Below are 17165 nucleotides of genomic sequence, written 5' to 3'. Positions count from 1 at the left end.
ATTCCGGCGTCGGATTTATTGGTATTGCCTTGCGATAATTTGTGCCGTTGCTGCGGTCCTGGAATCGCTGCGTTTGTGCGGGTGATAAACGCTCAGAGTAGTGTGCGTTGTTGCCACGGTTTGTGTCCGGCGTTTACCTACACCAGTCGACCCTTCTCCGTTTTTTGTAAATGTTGTCTATTTGTATTCTCTGCAAATATTGTGAATTTATTTAGATATATATTCTTTCTCTCCCTCTTTCTCTCGTTTTCTTTCGGGTCTCTCTCTCATTCTTTGTCTGCCTTGAAAGTTTCCCTTCTGTTACGTGTATCTACTACACTACACGGAATGTTTTTTATTTTTTATGATTAAATTACCTTTTAAAAAAAATTTTTTTGTTGAAAAAATTCTGGTTTTTAACATTCTAGCATTTATTTATACTTTTTTTGTTTTTTTTTTGTAATATAATCTGCTAAAATTAAAAAAAAAAAAAAATTTTGAAATAATTGAAGTTTTTCGTCAACATTTTTGGGCAAATATTTATTTTCGCCATCTGTGACAAGCACCCACCAAAAATTTATTTCTTACATTTTTTATTAATAGCTGACTAAGTTCAGTAATCCCTGAAAGTTTCATAGTGGGCTACCATTAACTTTTCGAGTTTAAAGTTGCTATTTCTTTATTTTTATGAGCGCATTACCCTCTCTGGCAGTTATTAATTTTTGCTTTAACTAAATAATTTTGAGTAAGGAAAATTTTTATTTTGGCCTTTACGGGCTCCACTGTCTGCTTATATGCCACAGCTGCCTAGCTCACAAGTGTCACATATGATTGAGATACAACGCCATTTGCAAAAATTATAAATTTTCCAACGGGCTCATTAATTTTGCGCCACCCTATAGTATACATTTGATGTAAAAATCTTACCTTAATATAAACTTATTTTTTATTTGAACTCCTGTTCTTAAACATTTTCAGCTAAGTTCGTAAATTATCTGCAATTAATCTGCAATTTAAAGTGAAAGAGTTCATTAAAAAATTGTCACTGACTTTTGCTTTGACGTCAAATTCTTCAATAAACGTTGACCACACATACATATATATATACATTTATACATATATTATATTACATATACGTTTTTACATTTTTCAAATAAAGTTAGTCTCATTCACAAAATTTTGAATGAATGTTTACGAAGCGAGGGAAAAGCTTTTTCTATTGATGTTGTCAACAAAATAATTTACTGTGCGTTGAAAGCCTTTGGTGTGGGCTTGAACCAACACAACATTCGCCACTTGAATAGCTTTAATAAGTTGCATACAAATATGGTTGTGAGTGCATGAACTTTTGCATATGCTTGCTTTTACACAGCTACATACCCTGCAGGGAGAATATCAACTGGTGAAATAAATTACTGGTTCAGAACTACCTTGATTTCGACAACTGCAACCTACTTCACTAACCATTTCAGCGGCAAAAAAACCGAATATTATAAGTGTATTGGTTGAACCTGGCTATGATCTTTATTGCTGTATGTCGCTGGGTTAGATTTGGATGGAAAAATTATACTACAATATTTTTCGAATGGATTGAACCGCTTGCTATAAAATTTAGTTCTGACCCTTTCCTTCATTCAAGTTTAGAGAAAAAAACAATTTAGTTAAATCAAAGATAATTTCAAGCATTTGAAATCTGTTATTTTATTACCTACACTACAATTTTATAGACATTTCAGAGTTTTTGAAATCATTAAATAAACTTAATAAACACTGATTTTCTTTGGCTCTTTGGAAATGCAATGGCGTTATGAAAGTATATAGCTTTTTACAAAGCGGTTACTTCTAAGTTATGATAAGCATCGAAGTTCTATTCGGAAGAAATTAAATTGTTTGCGTAAGTGAGAAAAAATGTCAAATTTAATAAATTTTTTGTTTGCTTAAATAAATTTTCTTGAAGTATGTTTAAAGATAGATTTTAAATTTAATTTTCTGTAATTTTTTCTTCCTTTTATATGGGCTGAAAAGTTCCGGGCCTAACACATAGATGGCACTAGTTTTATTGCATTACTCTCTCTCTTTTTGAGTTCACTTAACTAACCTTACAAAGACAGCTGTTTGATTTCATGATATTCTATTCACTAGTCCGCGAGGTATTGTGCTAAGAGTGGCACTACTTTCGTTCTTTTCAAAAAATGGATCAAAAAGAGTTTCGTGTTTTAATTTTACACTGCTTCTTGACGGGAAAAACTACGGTTCAAGTGAAGCAATGGCGTCCAAATGAGGCGGTAACACCAGAAAACTTAAAAAAGTCCACAAAATCGTTCGGAATGTTCGAAAAATGAAGTTGGCTGAGTTAGCTGACATCATAAAGATATCAAAAAAACATTTCAGCTTTATATTTGACTATGAGAAAGCTGTAGGCGCCGCGTTTGCTCATCATTCCAGTTCATCAAGACAACGCACTGTGTCACAAATCAATATAAACAATAGCAAAACTGCATGAATTCAATTTTGAATTTCTCCCACATCTCCTGGCTCCCAGCGACTAATTGCTGTTTGCACACCTAAAAGAAATGATCGCCGGTAAGAAATTTCGGTAAAAAATTTCTCCTAGAAATTCGCTCACTGAGGTAAAAACTCACATTTTGAGGTAAAAGATAAATCATTTTACAACAGTGGTATTGCAATGTTAGAGCAATGCTGGAATGATGGTTGCCCTTGATGGAAATAACATTGATGAATAAAGCTATTTTTGAGCAAAAAAGAAAACGTGGGAATTTCCAGCCCATGTGTTTGTATGAGAAGTTGAAACGAAGTTTTACATTTTTTTTTTAGTGAAATAAGCTAATTAAAAAATCGATTTTCTCTAAAAATTTACGTCATCTAGTGGATACTGTTTAATTAGGTAGACTTGCCTCTAACCGACAGAATCTACTCGAACGTTGATACAAAAATTTCGTATCGAAAACTAGAACTGCGTGGTTTTTATTTGGATTTAACTTAATTTACCTGGACGAACAAGCATTTCGTAACCTTTTTTGTTTCTTCTTCTTCTTAATTGGCGCGATAACCGCTTACGCGATTTTGGCCGAGATTAACAAAGCGCGCCAGTCGTTTCTTTCTCGTGCTAACCGGCGCCAATTGGACACACCAAGTGAAGCCAAGTCCTTCTCCACCTGATCTTTCCAACGCAGAGGAGGCCTTCCTCTTCCTCTGCTACCACCAGCTGGTACCGCATCGAATACTTTCAAAGCCGGAGCGTTTGTATCCATTCGGACGACATGACCCAGCCAACGAAGCCGCTGGATCTTTATTCGCTGCGCTATGCCTATGTCGTCGTAAAGCTCATACAGCTCATCGTTCCATCGTCTGCGATATTCGCCGTTGCCAACGTGCAAAGGTCCAAAAATCTTACGCAGAATCTTTCTCTCGAACACTCCAAGCGTCGCTTCATCGGATGTTGTCATCGTCCAAGCTTCTGCGCCATACGATAGGACGGGCATGATGAGAGTCTTGTAGAGTGTTAATTTTGTTCGTCGAGAGAGGACTTTACTGCTCAATTGCCTACTTAGTCCAAAGTAGCACTTGTTGGCAAGCGAGATTCTACGTTGGATTTCAAGGCTGACATTGTTATCGGTGTTAATGCTGGTTCCTAAATACACGAAGTCTTTTACGACCTCAAAATTATAACTGTCAACAGTGACGTGGGTGCCGATACGCGAGTGCGCCGACTGTTTGTTTGAAGACAGGAGGTACTTCGTTTTGTCCTCGTTCACCACCAAACCCATTCGCTTTGCCTCTTTATCCAGTTTGGAGAAGGCAGAACTAACAGCGCGGTTGTTAAGCCCGATGATGTCAATATCATCGGCATACGCCAGCAATTGTACGCTCTTATAAAATATTGTGCCTGAGCGATTAAGTTCTGCGGCTCGTACGATGCTCTCCAACATCAGGTTAAAGAAGTCACACGACAGCGAGTCACCCTGTCTGAAACCTCGTTTGGTATCAAACGGCTCGGAGAGGTCCTTCCCAATTCTGACGGCGCTGCTGGTGTTGAGCAACGTCATCTTACATAGCCGTATTAGTTTTGCGGGGATACCAAATTCAGACATAGCGGCATACAGGTAACTCCTTTCCGTACTGTCGAATGCAGCTTTGAAGTCGACGAAAAGATGGTGTGTGTCGATTCTCCTTTCATGGGTCTTTTCCAAGATTTGGCGTATTGTGAATATTTTTTTGTTTAAACTATTTAAAAACTAGAGGTTAGAGAGAGGAGCTAGGGGCAGCAAATCTCATCGCGGTGAGCCCAATTTGTCAATTTGTTCAATTTATTTGAGCCTTATAGCTCGGCTACCTGGTGCTGCTATCTACCATCTCTCAAATGTATTGAGTTTGTCTGTGACTCTTTACTCCTCTCTTAAAATTCAGGTTTTATTTATATATGCACATATCATCGTGTTCATATAATTAAGTAATTTTATCTTTATGCAACATCCGTAATTTTCTTCCATATAAAGTACATATTCGAAAGTAGTTCATATGGAAGGAAATGCTTAACCCCGCATGCAAAAAAATTGCAAGGAAACAACACAATTTTCGAACGACTTAAAAACTTACACTTTACTGAACTGAAATTCAATGATCTATAGAACTGCTGACGCGTAATAATTCTGGAAATTCCGGTTAAAGAATTGAAATGTTTGATGAAATTTTGTAAAATTTGTTAAATTTTTGTGAATTTCATGCAAAGATTCATACTTTTATTTATATAATTTTTTTAATGCATCAAACTATATTTTCATAAAAAATAAACAAAAAACTATTTATAACAAAACAATATTGTAAACCGTGCTTCTTTTTTGTTTTTTTTTCCTTGTTCACTCCACTCGGGAGTATAGGGCCTCGACAAGACTCAGTCTTGCGTTGGTTTCGTTAATCTATTTGCTCTCTGACAGGGTAGGTGATTAGCCTGCCGTGCTTCTACCGAGAGTAAATTGTTGCTATACAGCTATATACTACTATCTAGACAACAATAGCATGCAAATCAAGCAATGCTCAGTGAGGGCAACGTTGCCAATACTTCTTAGCGGTGCATCCCTCACACTCCTTTTAAGGGTTTGTGAGGCAAAACCTGATTCATCGATGATGTCAGTATCAGGTTGTAAGCCTGGCTGTGACCATCTATCTCGCAATGGCCTGGCACTCAGACAATATGCGTACGAGATGTGTTAGCCATCTCTTTAGGTGACATTTCTATGCCTCAACGTAGGTATGCCGCAACATTTTCTGAAGGAATTCAACAATCGCCTGGTTGCTAATGAAAATGTGGATCTCCTGGAATATAATCAAACCACATTGTATTACTTTTACGGTCTTTGTGATATCCCTTCTTTCGGCAGGAAATACGTTGCAGTAATCAGACAGCTAAAAAGCTGGCATTGAACAGTGTTCTGAACATCCAGTCCTTGCCTCTAGCTCCGCCCTATGTGTGTACAGATGAATGGAATGGCTGCCCTCACTTCTTAATCATCACCCGGATCGCCAGTTTTGAATTCGTTAGGAGTGTTGGAAAGTAGAGAAGTTGATTACTAAAGAGAGATCACGGAATCAATGCTTAGAGTAGCCACCACTTTAATATATACCTATATATTATATATAATTGACGCGTACACCCTTTTTGGGTGTTTGGCCGAGCTCCTCCTCCTATTTGTGGTGTGCGTCTTGATGTTGTTCCACAAATGGAGGGACCTACAGTTTCAAGCTGACTCCGAACGGCAGATATTTTTATGAGGAGCTTTTTCGTGGCAGAAATACACTCGGAGGTTTGCCATTGTCTGCCGAGGGGCGACCGCTCTTAGAAAAATGTTTTTCTTAATTTTGGTGTTTCACCGAGATACGAACCAACGTTCTCTCTGTGAATTCCGAATGGTAATCACGCACCAACCTATTCGACTACGGCGGCCGCCCACCACTTTAATACACCGTAAAATATAAGTATGATTTCTATTCCCATTGACATATACATCCATGAAATGGTTGAGTATCTGGCTTCATCAATGTTGGATTCACAAGTTAACTTGCCATCTATCCATTCCATCCACATATTTTGCCGTTATGTTGTATTTAGCACAGTTCTATTTAAGGAAATACTTTCCTTAGGAGAGTAACAGTTCTTTCTGGTACATTCGGACTAGTTCAGATTTTGTTTCGTGCCTTCATAAAATACAAAAACAGAGACGAAAACCAGTACTATTTTAAATTCACTAGCATATTCGCTTAGTTCGAGTAGATTTTCCTACTGGGAATCAACTCTTAAGCTGACATGCGAGTCCACAGCCAACTATTGCATATCTCAAAGCGAGTTCTTCTCTTTAAGCCAAGTCAACATATATAGAATTGCTGAAGCATTCGCACATATGCCTGAATGGCGAAATCCAAAGCAAAAAACCACTTGAGTTTGTAAACAACTTTTTTGTATGTATTGGCATCATTTTTTGTACTCGCTCTTGGTTTTCTGTTTTTTGTTTCTGTTTTTATCACTTTTCACCTCACTGTTTGCTTATGTATGACCTCTTTGAGGTTTGTTTTGTTTCTATTCATTACTGTTCACTGAGCTGTACTAAACTAATTATAGCGATGCTGTCTACGTTTGGTATTTTTGTACTTTCATGTGCGCGCGTTTCACACCGAACGACGCGGAGTATGCATCACCAGCCAGTTACTGCGTGTTGCATGCACATAAATTCGCCGCCATAGATGCACGTGTTTACTTATGCTATGTATGCATTCATATACATGTATATGTACTCAAAAAGGTATGTGTGTATGTTTATGCCCTCATGCAACTTTCACATAAACTTATTTGCACAACATTCTATGCCATTGCATTGCTGCAGGCGGCTGTTGGAGGTTACTAGGTTGTCTAGGTGTGTTGCTTGGAAGAGGGCGCTTTAAACCAAATATGGTGTAAACATATATACATACATACATGTTTGTTGCACATTTGTGTGAACATGCGAATATAACAAAAATTATTCATAAACAGATGTTTTAAAGGCGGCTTCTTTACTTTATGAATTCGAATGAAGCTTTCAATTACGAATGAGTTTGTTTTTGTGTGTGAGACTAAAGTCTCGCACTTGGCTTTAAAGAAATTTCTCCAACAGTTGCGTTTTTGGAATTATGCCTTTAGAGTACTACTTAAATTTGACATCTCAACAGGTTCAAATGTTACTTGTATAGGCCATAGCGCGGTCTAGGAGGATTTCAAGGTTTTCAATGAATTGAAATGGTATAGAACGCAGCTATGTGTGAGATATTAACGTGCCTTCAATTAAAAGGATCACTAAGTACGAAAAAGTCATTCATACAGATACGGACCAGAAAAGTCGGTAAAACTTCTGCTAGCTGCAGCTGATCTAGTGATACACAAGCAAGAATTTTTTTTGCTGTAATGATATATCAATCGCTAATTCCTCTTTGGCATTTAAAGATTTATTGAAGATTTTCTTGCTTTTGCTTTGAACTTATTTAAAAAGAAATAATTTCATTTGTAAATAATACTATTTTTTTTTTTCAACATTACTTTAACTTTATATATTAGTTTGTGGAAAAAGAAATACATTATTTGTACCTAAAATTTTTGCGCAAAGGGCTTAAAACTGTCGATCTTTAGCTCCAAGGCGATGCTACAACTACTAACATGCTGATCAACTTCGAATATTTCTGTGATTTTATCGACATTTTCTTTAATATCAAAAATGCTAAACGGAACTGACGAAACCAAAATTCCACGTCATCAGCTGTTACAGTAGCATCTGTTACAGTGGCACCATAAACACCGTTCACAATTTCAGCGGCCTGACTTGCATTTTCGCCCTTATCAAAGAAAAACTGTAAAACGTACCGAATTTTCTCTTTTTTGGCTTCTATTGTTAAAACCCTGTAACTTAAAACTGAATGGAACAAACCAAAACAGCAAACGATGTTTTTAGTGTGAATTGTCACCTAAAAAACCAGCGCACACTTTAAATTGTTTGAGCAATACTTTAGGAAATATCGACCACTACAGCCATCTATCGAGAAAATAGTAATGGATTTTTTTCCTCCCAAGCTAAGAGTAGTGCAGGGACTTATTGAAAAGCTTCCACAACTTGTTTGTGTCTCATTTTATTTTAATAATTCTTGCAATGGAAATTTAGTTCATTTTCTTACAAATAAATCCAAGCTTCCAACTTTACACAAAATTTCGAGTGAGCAATTCTATAGACCATTGAATTTTGGTAGCTCAGAAATCGTTAAATTTTTTCGCAACCTACCAAATTCGTTAAGAAAATATTTTAATATGCTCAGAAAGTGTTTAACGGCAGAAAAAAGCAGAATTGCCACATAATTTTAAATTCAAAACATTAACATTTTTCTAGTTAAAAACTTAGTAGAAATTAACTATTACTAATATTTGAAAATGATACCCACAGGAAATACAATTGTTTTCACTGTTCCGGGCCTAAAACCTAATAACTAATTAATTGAGTTGGAACACGTAAAATTTTTTAATAGAATTTTTAAAATTTTAATATGTAAAGCAAAGCTAAAATTTTTTATATATTTTTCTACACAAAGAGTTAAAAATTACTACTAAATTGGTTAATTAAAATATTACACGGTTACCACTTAATATATAAATTATTTTTTATTTAAAAAGTGAAAAACAAAATATTATGGGTACTCAACGAAATGCTTTTACAATTATTTCCATTGTACCGGGTTGCCATCTAAATATCAGGTCAGTCCATAAGTTCGTGCGTTTTTTACCCATAATTTCACTTTTGTACGATTTTTGCATACAAAAAATTATTCGCGGAATATAACGGAACTATTTATGGGATATTGCACCTTGTGATTATCACCTTTCCCGTGGACTTCAATCCCATATAAGTAACAAGAACTACTCCTCAAAAAAAGCTATAAAAAGGGCTATCGAAGCATATTTTGGCTCCAGGGACAAAAAAAAGGAATTAAAAATTTGCCTAAACGTTGGGAAGACATTGTAAATAATGAAGGAAAATATATTATTGAATAATAAATACGATATGGGTTTGAAAAGAAAGAAAAAATATTTAAGAGCACTTAAATTCATAAAATGTTTGAACAGGGTTGCCGTTTTATTTGTTTTTCTTACCTGAATAGATAAATAGAAATTACAAAGTGTAAGCCCAGCTAAATAAATTTGAATTGTTTCAATTTAAGTAAAATATTGCAATATGGGCATCATACGTACTAAAAATATTTCGTAAAGTATTTGAACAGGGTTGCCGCCTAATTTTTAAAATACATTTTTTAAAGTTATTTCTATTTATTTATATTTAAGTTAATACTTAAGAAAATTAACATATATTATAAAATGAGTGTCAGACGAAATATTTATATTAGACAATTTTTTAATTGTACCAGTTTTTTTTGTACCTAAACTCATTAAACGGATCGGAGGGTAGAAAATAAAATATATTAAAAAAACACTTTAATGTAGAAAAATGTTTCAACAGTGCTGCCACTTAATTTTTATTTCAACAGTATTGCATATCTTTCAAAGCAGCGGTCCTTCAACTGGGGAAGAAATAACATGGTCAGTAGCAATGGCAGTGTGGCATTTAAAGTGACACTTTGAGAGATAAAAAGCAAACAAAAGAATAAAATAGAGTTGAATTTTATAAAATATCTATACTTTTGCATGATTTTTAAATTTGAAGCACTGTTATAGTCCTTTGTTATGCGATACATATATATATACAGGATGGGCCATATAGCGTTTGCTTTTTGAACCACCTATTTTTTTGAGAATGGTAACACAAATGACATGTCAAATGTGCTCATAATTTACTTAAAGGTTTGACATTTACGAAATGGGACGCTATACGCTTGAACAAAATTGGGAAATATTGAAAACCTATTTCCAAAGTGAGGAATCTTCTTCTTCTTTTCTGATTTTCACATCGGTGGCTATGTCAATAAGCAAAATTGTCGGATTTGGGGCTCAGAAAATCCACACGTTACTGTAGAGAAGCAAATGCATCCACAACGAGTCACTGTTTGGTGCGCTTTTTGGTCTGGCAGGCCATTTTTTTCGAAAATGAGCGAGGAGCCGCGGTTACAGTAAATGACGAGCGTTACCGTGACATGCTCAACGAGTTGTTTCCAAAAATTGAAGAGGATGACATGGACGACATTTGGTTTCAACAGGATGGTGCAACTTGTCACACTGCCACAGTTACACTCGAACTTTTGGCTACCGTTTTTGAAAACCGAATAATCAGCCGAAATTCCGATATCAATTGGCCGCCTCGGAGCTGTGATATAAACCCGTTGCTCTATTTTTTGTGGGGAGCCGTTAAGGACAAATGCTATGCGAACAGTCCAGAGACGATTGATGTTTTAAAACACGAAATCGAAGTTGCCATTCATGAAATTGGAGCCCAAACAATCGAAAATGTGCTTAAAAATTGGGTTGATCGAATGGCCTACTGTAAAGCCAGTCGTGGGAGTAATTTGAACGATATTATTTTTTATTCGTAAATTACAATGTACAATCTTCAAAATAAAAAAGATGGTTTGAAAAAATACTAATTAGTTTTTTTTTTATAGCCGATGCAAAAGCAAATTTTACATGGCCCACCCTATATATATAATTGGCGCGTACACCATTTTTTGGGTGTTTGACCGAGCTCCTCCGTCTATTTGTGGTGTGCGTCTTGATGTTGTTCCACAAATATAGGGACCTACAGTTTCAAGGCAGATATTTTTATGAGGAGCTTTTCATGGCAGAAATACACTCGGAGGTTTTCCATTGCCTGCCGAGGGGCGATCGCTATTAGAAAAATGATTTTCTTAATTTTGGTGTTTCACCGAGATTCGAACCAACGTTCTCTCTGTGAATTCCGAAGGGTAATCACGCACCAACCCATTAGGCTACGGCGGCCTACGATACACAGTGAATAAAATCAATGTGGTAGTGTTGGTGCAAAAACTTTGAAAGGCCATTTTCCATTCAGAGCTATTCTTACTGCTATATCTCTTCAAAGCTAATCTTCATATATTGTGTTTGAGAAAGACTTTTTTTACCAAAATACATTCCTTGACCGAAGGCGATACGAGACACATCCTTTGCCAGTAGTAGTCAAAAGATAGTAGGGACCCTTCCTAGTGAGCCTAAGAATTGCAAGGCATATAAAAGTTCATATAATGGCAAGGAGCTGGTGCTGCTTATAGCAAGGGATAGATGTAGTGCAGCTGAACCATATGCTAAGTGAGAAGAGGGTTAAAGAGGATCAAAATGATAATAGTAATGAACGTTAAGAATTATTCACAAAAGTTTATAGAACCTGATCAACCTTTTGTTCTTTTGGTTCACATTAGGCCAACTGTTGATTTCGGCAATTCCGTTCAGGCATTTTTGATGATTAAGAAAATGTCAAAATGACGAAAAAATGAGGAGATAGTCGGAATGCTAGTGGTAGCATAGCCCGAAAGCTAAAGATCGACCATAAAACAGTTTTAAACCATTTTACGCACAAATAATGGATTTTTTTTCGCTAAACTAATATATAGACTGTTCAGGAAAAAAGACCCCAGAACCAATGTTATAAATACTATTTAAATATTTATTGATTAACTCAAACCCTTCAAGTAAATACATATTTTTCATTTATTAGAAATACTTAGTTAAACTTTTGTGGAAATGTATTGACTTATCCCAAATTATGGCCATTAAAAATTTCAATTGATTCCAAATGGCATTTATTAGAATTTGCAACAAGAAAGCAAAATCACACAGCCACCTGCATACACATGCAAATATACACATCTTAAATGCTTATCAGCTTCATGCTTGTGTTGCATCCTTCCGTTCAATAAAGCGATGGCTATGAAGTTTTGAAAGTAGCCGCCACATGCACCCAAAGTTCAAAGATTGATGCGTAGGTATAAAATATTTACTATTTAGTTATTCTTTTACTGCGACGTAAGGATTACAAACATATACAAAAAAGGGTCGCAAGCTTTTCAAACACCCTTTTTATGACTAAATTGGATTAAGTAGGCTCGATGACCGGACAAATTGGTATCGAAATTTTGTTGGCAGCTCTTAGGCGCTTCACCACGATAAGGGTTGGGAATACGCAATGCGACAGGTTTTTGATGTTTGCCATTCATTGGTGAAGGATATTTGTTTAGATACATTTTATGGGACTTAAGAGCGCTTATTTGTGTGACATTGATTACTTGCAGGATGTGTTTTTGCATAAATTTTCTTATTTGCCCTCAATTGTTGTGAGTTTATTTGTTTTGTATTAAATAAATTCGTTAAAGGGTTTGGCTTGGGAGTTTAAAAAAATAAAAATATAACTAAATTAAATTAAGCAAAACACAAACACACATCCGTAGAATATTTTAGAACTTGAACTGAGATGTGACTGCTACTTTAAATAATGGCCTGCATCAGATCATGCAAAATATAATTGAAATCACGAATCATTTTTAAAATTGAATTCAATTTCCTTCTTTAATATTAGAGCGCCAAAATATATCTCATAGTGACTGTGAATTTCAAAGGCGCTGAATTTCCAGGAATCTAAAGTTTTCGTATTCATGAAATACGTTTTTAAAAAAATTTCTGCCCCTGCGCCACATACAACTTAAATTTCTTCTTAACATTTGTTCTCATTTCGTTAGTAGTAACGTGTTCTGAAAATTTACCAAAAGTAATGACTTTTGAATTATCTCAAATGTAAAAGTATGCAAAAAGTGCACCTACACCTCAAAACTTTCGTTCTGGCTTTTTTCCATGGTGCTTACATATGAGCGCCACTGCTGGCCAATTTTACCTTCAATTAAATTTTCAGCTTTCACTTCAATGAGCAAAGCCCAAACAGTTTGACGTTTGAGCCTTTATTTTAGTTCATTTAATTGGAAACAAGGAATTACAGCTAGCAAAAGCAAAAAGTTAATGCAACTAAGTCAAAGTAAATGTAATGAACTGAGCCAACAATTTCAACTTCTTTTCAGAGTTTATGTTCGATTAGTATTTTTATTCCCAGCCAGTTCACAGAAATTAATTTCTTTGTCTGGATTTTATTGCCTTTGATAGGCTGTTGATGTTGTTAATTAAATTGTTTCTCTGGGGGCCGGTGCGGATACGTAACATTATGAACCACTAAAAAGAAGAAGAAATGGGAAAAAGAAGACTGCTTCTTTTAGTAAAAGAGCAAATAGGAAAATCAGTCACGAAGTGAGGTACTCGTACAGTGCTGTAGATGAAAACTTAACATGCGTTATGCGTTTGCGGTTTTTTTTTGTTTTTTCATTATTAACTTTGCATTGCGACTCGTTACAAAATATTTAAACCTAACGAGCAATTTAAGTGAGTTTGTATAAAAGATTGGGATACTCTTCTTAAATACTATAGAAATAAATAAACGAGTTTTTTGTTTTGTTTTTTTTTTTCAAATAATCAAGAGGCCATTGTTTATGGTGTTTATTCAGTCTCTCTTTATGAGAATTGGCTATCTCCTTTTTGTGTCTGGAACTGAATCAAGAGCGAGGTCACGTTCGAGATCAGAGCTGCGGATATTGGATAGTTTGGAACTCCAAACATATATCGCACCCTAAATACAAAAGGGGCAAAACTCAAAATTTTCCACTCTCGAGCTTGACTTTTTTACAGTAGCACAGAAAACGAACTATGTGACATATCACGCTGAAATTTGCCATGTCCTACCAAAAAACAAAAAATTTATTTTTGCCATATGTCATCCGCGGACCGTTTTATTGATAACGTCTCGTTTAAATTTGAGCAGAAGTACATTTTGAGTTGTGACCCTTTTGTATTTAGGGTGCGATATCATAATGTCAAATAATATTGAGTGCGCAACTAAGTTATCGCTGTTTTTTTTTTATGTAAATACAACTTTATTCTGAAAAAAAGGTTACAAGTGAATCATTGAAAGTATTGCCCATTGCTGGCTGCTTTTCCCCATTTTTCTGGTAGATCTCGTATACCGTCACGATAAAACTGTTTATCTTTTGAGGCTATCCACGGATCAAGCCATTTTCTGATGTCTTCATATGAATGGAACTGCTGGTCAGCTAGACCATGTGCCATTGATTGGCACAGGGGATAATAGGACGGCGCAATATCTGGAGAATATGGCGGGTGGGGTAGGATTTCCCATTTCAGTGTTTCCAGGTAGGTTTTAACGGGCTTGGCAACGTGAGGCCGAGGGTTGCCATGCTGCAGAATTACTTTTTCATGCCTCTCCGCGTGTTGCGGCCGTTTCTCGGCCGAGCACTGTCTCAATCGCATCAATTGAAGTCGATACAGATCCCTAGTGATAGTTTCGCTTGATTTTAAATGATCATAATAAATAAAACCAACTTGGTAACACCAAATACATAGCATAACCTTCGCAGCTTAAATATTTGGTCAAGGCGACGATGTAGAAACATGGCCGGGAAGTCCTCATGACTTTCTTTTTTTTGGATTCCTGTAATGAATCCATTTTTCATCACTCGTCACAATGCGATGAAGAAAACCCTTCCTTTTTTGCCGCTGACGCAGTTGTTCACAGGCGAAAAAACGACGTTCAACATCCCTTGGTTATAACTTATAAGGAACCCAATCCCTTGTTTCTGAATCATTCCCAAAGCATGCAATCGCTTCGAAATGGATTGACGGGTAACTCCTACTACTGACGCAAGCTCGTCTTGCGTTTGGCACGGATCTTCATTGAGCAGGGCCTCCAATTCAGCGTCTTCAAAGGTTTTTGGCCTTCCTTCACGCGGACGGTCGTCAACATTAAAATCACCGTCTTTGAAGCGACGGAACCAATCTCGACACGTTGTTTCATTTATAGCAGCATCTCCATACACTTTTTGTAGCTCTCGATGCGCTTCTGACGCCGTTTTTTTTGAATGTAAGAGGAAAATCAACACTTCCCGCAAATGATGATTCTTTGGCACAAAATCTGATATTTTCACAAAGCCAAAAGTATATGATACCAAAACAAAATCACTAATGCCTCGAAGCAGTTTGTTTACCATATGTCTAAGCTTGGTTTATGACGTTTAGGTTATGTGAGAAGCGACTAGCACGCACTTCTGGCGGCATCTATTGACAAAGAGCGGGAACTTAGTTGCGCACCATATAACATAATTGTACATGATTTAACATAACAAAACATTTCATAATAAAAACATAATATAGTATAACATAGCATAACAAACATAACTTAGCGTAACATCTCATTTAATTTGATCCGTGATGATATTGAATGCCCCCCACAGATATGCTTTAATGTTCCCAATAGAGTCTTGCGTTTAAACCTTCTTTTTGTTCTAGTATTAAATTTTCACCGCAAGGGTTGTTATATAAATAAAATCTCTTATTCTTAGTTTAATTTATATAACCCACTACTTAGTATGGAATCTCGCCTAAAAATAAACGAAATTAACTGAAATAACATAACACCACATAATATGGCGTAATATAACATAACATACCATAATTTACTAAAATATCAAATCACAAATCTCAAAACAATAACAAAACATAGCATTAAAAAAAAAATAAATAATTGGCGCGTACACTTCTGTTAGGTGTTTGGCCGAGCTCCTCCTCCTATTTGTGGTGTGCGTCTTGATGTTGCTCCACAAATGGAGGGACCTACAGTTTCAAGCCGACTCCGAACGGCAGATATTTTTATGAGGAGCTTTTTCATGGCAGAAATACACTCGGAGGTTTGCCATTGCCTGTCGAGGGGCGACCGCTATTAGAAAAATGCTTTTATTAATTTTGCTTTCACCGAGATTCGAACCAACGACCTCTCAGTGAATTTCGAATGGTAATCACGCACCAACCCATTCGGCTACGGCGGCCGAAGCATTATAAAACATAATTTAGCATAATCTATACTAATATTATAAAGAGGAAAACTTTGTTTGTTTGGTTGTAATGAATAGGATCAAAAACTACTGGACCGATTTTAAAAATTCTTTCACCATTCGAAAGCTACATCATCCACGACTAACATGGATTATATTTTATTTTGGAAATAGGGCTCGAGATATAGGTCGAAACGTGGACCCGGGTAACCTTCGGATATGTATGTACAATATGGGTATCAAATGGAAGCTGTTGGTGAATGCTTTAGTTCAGAGTATTTTTCATGCCGCTCCGTGACTAGGGTCTCGAGATAGAGACCAAAACGTGGACCCTAGAATGTGTTTGTACAATATGGATATCAAATTGAAGCTGTTGGTGAATGCTTTACTACAGAGTATTTTTCATGCCGCTCCGTGACTGGGGTCTCGAAATATAGGTCAAAACGTGGACCCGGGTAACCTTTGGTTGTGTATGTACAATATGGGTATCAAATGAAAGCTGTTGATAAGTGCTTTAATACGGGGTAATTTTCATACCTATTGATGACTAGGGTCTCGAAATATATGCCAAAACGTCGACCCGCTGTGTCTTTGCACCGAATTAAACCAAACTTACGCACATTGTTAAGTAAGTATTGAAAATGGGTTTCGTAAAGTTTGGTTGTAATTCGGAGCGCTGGCAACGGGTACAGCGTTCTTTTGAACCAACCATAATGTCGCTTACTTTTTTAACGCTTGGGGTGGAACTGAACTGTCAAATTGACAGTGTGAGTTACAATGTGTCAATATTTTTTTCTGATTTGGATGCCATAAGGAAAAAACGTAAGTGCAACATGTAAAAATTGTTTGTGAATTTTTTTGGAGTGGATTTTGGAACAGTGAATAATTTTTACGAAATTTGAGAATTTAATGTGAAATCCGAATGAAATTATGTGTTCGTGGAAAAAAATTTTTTTTTCGTTTTTTTTTTTTAAATATAAATGGATAATGGTTAAAAAAGCTCCAATGCTTAATAAAACATATAAACTGAAACGAAAAATTCATGGATGATCAGGAAAAAAGATGATTGTTTATTCATATGCGTTGATTTGAAATTTAAAAACAATCTTCTTTTTTCCTGATTTTCAATTTATATTTTATATTTACTCAAAAACAAATAGAAAAACAAAAAATATTGTTTATGCCAAAGCGCTTGAATAAAGAAATAAATAATATGAAAATCATATATTTTCTGTTCTAAACCATATCTGTTC

General features: G+C 35.8%; 1 protein-coding gene across 2 annotated transcripts in view; it reads right to left on the bottom strand.

Annotated features, from left to right (window-relative positions):
- The window catches only part of LOC128869677 (uncharacterized), a 118116-nt gene that overhangs the window by 41734 nt on the left and 59217 nt on the right, over positions 1-17165 (bottom strand). For both annotated transcript variants that reach the window (XM_054112290.1, XM_054112283.1), the window contains exon 2: positions 907-985. The gene's annotated coding sequence lies outside the window, so the exon portion shown is untranslated. The remainder of the gene's footprint in view (positions 1-906; positions 986-17165) is intronic.

This window comes from Anastrepha ludens, chromosome 2 (genome assembly GCF_028408465.1).
Source record: "Anastrepha ludens isolate Willacy chromosome 2, idAnaLude1.1, whole genome shotgun sequence".
Taxonomy (NCBI): Eukaryota; Metazoa; Arthropoda; class Insecta; order Diptera; family Tephritidae; genus Anastrepha; species Anastrepha ludens.
Note: the sequence above shows the minus strand (reverse complement) of the source record. Positions and strands in the feature narration are given on the sequence as shown.